At 38.6% G+C, this 8,143-nt stretch overlaps 1 pseudogene across 1 annotated transcript; it reads left to right on the top strand.

The window, feature by feature from the left end:
• The first annotated feature begins 1,821 nt into the window (after positions 1-1,821).
• On the top strand, positions 1,822-2,186 carry LOC308434367 (PEST proteolytic signal-containing nuclear protein-like; annotated as a pseudogene). Its single transcript has one exon. The product of its transcript is annotated as a PEST proteolytic signal-containing nuclear protein-like (transcript).
• Positions 2,187-8,143: the final 5,957 nt, after the last annotated feature.

Below are 8,143 nucleotides of genomic sequence, written 5' to 3'. Positions count from 1 at the left end.
AGTAACGGAACAGTGCTGCTTGTGAGGCTCATAGCCACAGTGAGCTATAACATGGAGTGGAACTTAAGCTCTTAAATCATCAATCCTGGAAAACAGATTAGCAGTCATCAAGCTCTTCCTTCCTTCTTCTCTCTCCCCTGGTAGCACACTTTAGGATGAACTGGAACCCAGAGAGACAGTCATTACGTTTATAAGCTTCCTGGGTCAGATTAGCTCTGTAGCTGAGATCCATGGTGCTGTGTTTTCTGCTGCACTCTCTCCCTCGGGGTGGCTTCTCTGAGTGTGGCGCTCACACAGTCTGCCAATGATACTGAGCCTCACATCACTACCAAGATCCTGTAGGGCAAGAGTTATATCAGAGCAAAGACTATCGGTTGTGTAACGGTACTGAGATGTTTATAGGGCATAAGATAGGGCATAAGTGCTTAGTACAATATGAAGTCCAAATGTGGAGTGTATGTCTTTCTATCTCTCAGAATAGTCCATATATATATATATATATATATATATATATATATATATATATATATATATATAATTAACATTAATGAGCTGAATTAATTAAATCTCATTTTAATTTACCTGTGTATATAACTGATAACCGACATTACCACTACAAGTGTTGGATTCATACCAATGCCATCTGTAACACATAACCCTTTGGGTTCCACTTACATGAAATAAGGGCTGTACAATAAAATTTCCTTACAAATTGTATAGAGCAGCCCTTCTCTAAGTCCATAAAGCGTGTACACGTCACTCTCCCAGTTTCATCTACACATTACTTTTCGCTTGACATTGAATGTAAGATTAAAAATGGCATAAATAATTTATATTAATAATAAAATTGATGAGTCTGAGGATTTATACTATCTTCTGTAGTTATTTTTTCACTCTAATATAATTTGCTTGTTTGTGAAAATAAGAAATCAGAGCTAATATAAAGTAGGTGATTTGACACAGCTCTAGAAATAAGCACTTCCTAGCAGGATATTGAATGACCTCTGTTTGGTGCTTCCCCTTTGACTGTTGTATACACCATAGGTGAAGAGAAACTGACATAAAATAAAATATCATGTAAAATACTCAGCACTCACTTACAAATCTGTACAGCAAAACAAACAAACAAACAGAAAAAACACAGAGGAAACTTAGATATATATTAACCTCCACACCACCATGAAAATACCTATGAGCATCCAGATATTGTCTGAAGCAATATTACATATCAGTGACAAAAAAAATGAACTTCTATTAAGATTGAGAAAATTAACCATTGCATAAAGTAAAATCAGTGTCTACTCACACCTGTATGAAAAGCAACTTCAGGACCTACATAAAGAAACCTTTAAAGGAAAGATAGAAAACAAACTGCGAAACATTCAACAATAATTAGTAATTACGACTATATTCCAGTACCAAAGGGTCATCACAAGTCAGATGAACAACTGTAGTATGTCTAGCTTATGAACAGTTTGATAATCAGAAAGAGTTCTACAAATCAGCAAAAATAAAGTAAACCAGTAGGAAAAAATACTATGTGAAAACATTGTTTGTTCTATATAGATATTCAAGTTCAGAGCCTCAAACATCCTAATAAGAAGTGAAAGCATGGGCAGGGAAGATGGCAGACCAGAAGGAGTGAGAGAAGCCTGAGAAGCCTCAGTCAGTCGGAGCCACAGGAGGACCTGACGAAGAAGTAGAAAAACCTGTGAAAACTACAACTGTTTCTTCCAGTAATGGAGGGAAAGTTCCAGTCACAGCACTAAAAAGTGATCAGCTGAAGATGAAGCTGCAGACCTCCCAACAAAGCCTACAAAGATGTCCAGGTTTGGATTTGTCATAGTTAGTCAGAGGGCAAGGAAAGCATCCACCATCTCCATGAGACATGGCGCAAGTAAGACTAAGGAAATAGTTCCAACTCTTGCTCCAAAAAAACTCTTTCAGTAGCAGCAGCTTTCAATGACAATGAAGAGAGTGAGCCAGAAGAAATGCCTCCAGAAGCGAAGATGAGGATGAAGAATATTGGAATGGACACACCAACATCAGTTGGACCAAGCTCCTTTAATAAAGGAAAGCTTGGCTTTTCCGATAACCAGAAGCTGTGGGAGCAAAACGTAAAATCTCATCATGGAAAGGTCCACAACCAAGACAATCAAGTGAAGCATTCTGAGATTGGGGTGTAGGTGGGTGCAGGTAGAAGGGGCAGTCTCAGTTTTGAATGGTGTGAGACTAGCTTTGGAGCCGTTTTTCTTTCCTCTCTTTTTCTTTTCCTCTTTTCGTTTTTTAAAGATTGAGTGGTACATCATAAATGAGGGTTTGCTTTTAGAGGTAATGTGTGTTTTATGTACAGATTTCAAGACATTTGCTAATTTTTTTAGTTTCACATGATTAGTTTTCCAAGGGTTACAGATAATAAAGAAATTAGAAGTGGTACCTTGCATACTTTTTTAGACACAGCTAATAGCACATTAAGAGGGAAGCCAAAAGTTATTGCCTACTTCAGACTGAAAGCAGTTCCTCTCCTGACTTCTCCCCTCATTGTCCAACTGTCTGGCTCCCTGGAACAACCTTACTGAGTGGGAGTATTGAATTGAGAAGACAATGTTACTGGACTATTGACTGAAAGTAAATTTAGATGAAAAGAAAATAAACCTTTTCCTATGGGCAAAAAAAAAAAAAAGAAGAAGTGAAAGCACGCTATGTGTCTCTAGAAATGTCAGCGATGGAATTAAAAGTCAAAGCGAAACATGTCAGGTGGTGTAAAACTGGACACTAAGCTATCACAAGTATAGAAATCCATGGGCTATTAAGGGACAGGTATTAAATGCTTAAAATGTCCCCTGCACTTCCTCTTCTCATGGAAAATGTCCTTAGCTTAAGTTACCTCCAATAAAAAAAATCCTGATTCAGAAATAACCTTTTCACATAACTGAATGTCTCTAAATATCTCCTGGGAAACAACCTTTATCTGTTATTTAGTTCTAACGAATGGATATCACAAATGTATTCACATAAACTAAGTGGATCTATTTTCTTTACAAGTAACAAAAGTGGTCACCAAAGCAAATTAGAATGGACAATAGCACAACTTAATTAAAATAGACATAAATAAATATGCTTTGTCAGATTTTTGTTTGTTTGTTTTTGCTTTGGAGGGGTATCTAGGACCCAATTTGACAATCTCAAGAGAAGCCATTCACTGTGTTGTGGAGCCCGGTCCTAATGGATACATCTACAAAACCTTCCCACAGTGAAGCCTCAAGGAATATCACAGAAGTAGGGGTAGAAAGATTGTAAGAACCTTTGGAAGGATTGTCAGAGACTTTGCTACTATTGTGTTGCCTAGTAACGTGTGAAACTACAGCCATAATTCTCACCGATACAGCTGCCGAGCATGAGCTGAACAAGAATGGTGGCAGTAGACATGTCAGTATGAGCAAGGAAGGTCCCACTGAGGTCTGCAGACTATGTTAGAACCATAGGCAACTGAGGAAAGTGAGAGGTACTCTTCGCCAGGGAAGAGCACATGACAAGTAGTCACTATATGTACAGATACATATATGCAAATAATAATAATTAAGGAAAGAAGTCATGAATTTGAAGAAGAGCAGGGAGGGGTGTATGGGAAGGTTTAAAGGAGGAAAGAAAAAAAAGGGAAATGATGGAGTTATGGTCTCAAAATAGAAAAAGAAGTGGTCTCTGTGGACATGTGCATGTGTGTGTGTGTTTGGGGGGGGGAGAGGGAGACGGAGACAGAGACAGACAGATAGACAGTGAGACAGAGACCAGTTAGGAAGTAATTAAGTCTTGTAGGTTCTGCCTTTAAGAATGAAAGTTAGTCAAAGAGAAGGAAGACTAGAAGGTGGATACCTCAGTCCTTCTTAGAAGGAAGAACAAAGCACTCATGGGAGGAAATAATGGGACAAATAAAGGAGCAGGAATTGGAGAAAAGGCGCTGAGGTGAAAGAGGGTGGTTGGGAGAGGGAGCACCCTCATGGAGGCAATGGGAGGGAGAAAGGGGATGGGATTGAGAGAAAAGAGAGAACATCTGAAATGTAAATACAGAGACTATCCAATTTTCTAAAAACAGAAAGAAAATGGGAGTTAGTGTTGCCCTATTCTGTCATGCGAGATACAGTATTTCTTTTTTTATTAGTATTTCTATCATGTGAATATATATCACACAGACTTGTCTAGAAAGCCAAAGGTTGGGGGGGGGGTCTCTCAATAAGGAGTTTTCATTTCCAAGTCTGCAAGCAGAATTTGTTTTTGTGTTCATAAAAATTTAATCTGTTGTATGTAGCTGCAGCATCACTACTGGAACCGAAACCAATGTTGGTGTCCTAGTACCGTAGCAGAGAGAGTTGTTTCTGTTTGTGCTTTATTTGTTTCTTTCAGACCAGAGTTTCAATCTATAATCCATCCTTATGGGGAAGTTCAAGTGGAAGGAGTTTGCAGGCACTCATCACATCCAGTCAAATCAGACAAAAATGAATGCATGTAAGCTTGCCTTGTCGCTTGCTTGTGCTCAACTCAAATTTCTGGCTCAGACAGTTCACAAACCCCCACCTAGGGAATGGCAGCATGCATAGTGGACTAGGTCTTACCATAACTTAAGACAATTCTTCTAAAAAGCAAAACAAAACAAGAAAACATCCTTGGGGAGGTTCCTCTGTGACAGAAAGAATGTGGGTGTGTAGGATGTCAAGTCAACAATAAAACCTCCCTCTCACATTTGCACTGGGAACAATGGTCTGCTCTAATCGATGCTTAGAAGCCACGGGGTCACTTTGCAACTGTAGGCAAATTTAGTCTGTACAGTGATCTGGTAAGGATTAAGAGAAGAGGGGCACTATAGTAGACTTTTATTAATGAATATAACCACTATGATGTTAGAAAGTTGAACAGTAAAGAAAAAGTATGATGAAGGACAAAACATCTTAAACAAAAATAAGAAACTAGGTATTGACACCGAGAGAAAAGTCCAACTTCTCACAAAGTAACAAACACTGACTGAAATGTTTTTGTGTCTGATGACTTTATAAAAGGCAGACCCTTAGAGTAAAACACTAAACTATTTCATAGAAGAAAAGTATCTCAGCAAAGCCATGAAGGGGTAGCATGGCTTTTGCAGATGGATTATAGCAAAAGGATGTAAATATAGAAAGACACTGAAGGTAGTTGGCATAATCAAAATGCACCCATAATGTGAAGGGCTGGACTTAAGCTTGTTAAAAAAAATACCTAATGCGTGGCTGCAGAAAACAGAGACTGTGTAGTAAGTGCTGATTAAGCCACATGCTCTTTGTCAAGACAGTAGAAGTCTCCGTTCATAGACTTCCAATGCTTCTACTTCCATTAGAGACTCAGGGTGTCTTGAGAGCAGAATGTTGTTGAGAGAGGGGGCTGAGGGGTCTATCACATCTTGGGGTTTCACACCCAGTGCTGTTGTAGGTCTTGGCTTCTGCATTCTGGTGCACTACTCATTGAATGTCCGTGGTTCAAACGGGGCTGCATGTCCAGGGATGACACTCCAAATTGCATAGAAATTTCTATGAGGGATGTTAATGTAATGCTGATTCTGCTGTTGTGTCTACTAAACAACTGTGGAGTTATGGCTACCCTCAACAGGACACCAAATGGAATAAGGACAGACTAGGGCAATGCCCTGTGGAGCCATGATGTAGAGGTCCCTGTAACAGGCTGTCACTGGAATACTGTCCTTTGAAGTTATAATGTAGAAATAAGGACCCAAAAGCTAGTTTGCTCTTAGAACCCCAGAATTATTGAGCTGGCAGTTCCAACTGGAAGGAACAAATATAAGGTGTAATTGAAAAGCATATAAAAACTGCAGCCTGAGATGGTTCCAGTAAATCCATGGGACATGCTTTCCTAGAGTCTTCAAGACCCAGTCCCTTCCAACGGTATGCAGAAGGCAGAACAGATAAAAAGTTTAGTATCAAATCTCAAAATTCAATACTTGGTCTTGCTGAGAACCATGCTAGCTCATAACTTTTATCTCCTTTCTTTGGAAGTATAGGACTTGTTTGCTCTCTTGGGTGCACATATGGGAATTTGCCCTTGGAAGAATCATATTATCTAAATATATATCTAAAGTATTATCCTCATCTGCTGCAGATGACACTTAGGTGAGAGATGCAAACAGAGTTTAGAGTTAATGTTGAGGAATGGTCTGAGAGTTTAATAATTGTAAAGATGCAATGCATCTTTACATATGAATTTTTTGGATATAGTGGCAACCTGTTATAGATTACATACATCCTGCATAAATTTCTATATTGAAGTCTAAAAGATAAAGAGGAGGTCTATTTAGGGCATGATTAAGTGTTGAGGGCACCAGTACTGCGAATGGGATTAGGAGTCTCTATAAAAGTATTCCAGGGATTAATCAGACCATTTTTACCCTACTGTGGTGTTTAACATTGAATAATGTAGCAATAAGGTAACCACAGGGTCACCAAGATGGGATTCTCAGCACCTCGAATCAGCTGTGACCATCACAGTGGACTTCAGTCTTCAAAATTGTGATAAATACCTGTAATTCATAAATTACATAGTCTAGTATATTCTTTTATAAGAGTGGGGACTAGAAAGGATATGAAATCAACTGTGATACAACTTACCTGTAAAATTCAGGCAAGAAGAAAATTCTCTGCATTGTTTCTGCATGACTTGTTTTACTGGTAATGTATAACTAACATTGAAATGTTTGCTAGAACTTATTCTCAAACATGGACATGCACCAGAACGAAATAAATCTGGGTCTCAAAATATCCCACTGTGTGTTCTCTAGCTCTGCTCAGAATCCACAGGTAAAATCACATTTTTATTAGCAGAGAAACAGAATTAAGTGTTAGTTTTTCAGATCTTGGCTTTCAACTTGGCTAAACTTTTAAACTACATTTTGGCATATACAGGGCCATTGAAAAATCATATAAATATGGAAAGTAGGCAGAAAATGAACTTGAATATGTGACAAAAAGCATAGCAATGAATGGACCCTAATGTTACCTCACTTTTCCCATTTTCCATAGTCTAGGACTCATGCAGAAGTCATAACACATGGTACTGCCCTTAGTCAAGATGCTTAGGACATTGGTTAACATAGTCAAGGAAATCCCCTTGTAAAAATGCTAAAGGTCCACCTCACAGGTGATTCTAAATTTTCTGGCATTGACAATTAACAATAACCATTGAAACTCTATCCCTTGTCAACTTGATATTCAAACAAATAACATTTAACCCATAACCCACAGCCTCTTTTCTCCATGAATTTATAACCATAATACCTTATGCATTCACTCTTACATTGGCAGTTCTGGTCATTAATAGTTTCAATACTTCAAAAGTCTAGACACTCTAAATCCATCTCCCATAACATCAAAAGCAAAGTTACAAATTGTCAGCATGCAATGTCATAAGAGTCTACATTTCTGTTCCAAATTGAAAGAACCAGGTCCTAGCTAGGAAACAGTCACATCAAACCAAAATCTAGCAAAACAATTTACCTTCTCCAAAATTTTTATGTCTGGCACCTGGAGCTTATGGTGTAGTAAGTTGGACTCCATAGAGGTTGGATGGCTTACTTGTCCAGCTTTGCTGCCCTCCACACATCATCTAGCATAGAATGGCTTCATTCTGTGCCTGCAGTTCTCATATACCTCTTTTTTTTTTTCCTGGAATGTTCACTAGCCTGAGTTTTCCACTCATAATTTAAGCTTGACACTTTTAGCTTCATAGAATAGCCCATCCAGTCCTCCTTCTAGACACAGTGGCCTTGTTCCACATTAGTTAACCTGATCTGTTTTCCATTACGTGATTTTATCTTCCCTGCTTTCAAAACTATTATTGCTTGGTTAACATTGCCAAGTTCTGCCAAAAGTTGGACATGACCTGACCCCCGCCCCTTCCCTGGAGCCCACAAATCTATCAGCTTCTGTGTGTTGGCATTAGAAAAAAAATCTTTTAGACGGTGTTTTTAAGGAAGTAGAGACCCCCATCCCCCAAGCTGCATTCTCCTTTTAGATTATCTCTATTTCTACATTTTTATTTTTTCTAGTTGGAGCCTGTGATGGTTTGTATATAGTAGCAAAATTAGAAAGTGTGGTCCTCTTGGGGT

This window comes from Micromys minutus (genome assembly GCF_963924665.1).
Source record: "Micromys minutus genome assembly, chromosome: 21".
Taxonomy (NCBI): Eukaryota; Metazoa; Chordata; class Mammalia; order Rodentia; family Muridae; genus Micromys; species Micromys minutus.
This window is presented reverse-complemented; position numbering and strand designations above follow the sequence as displayed.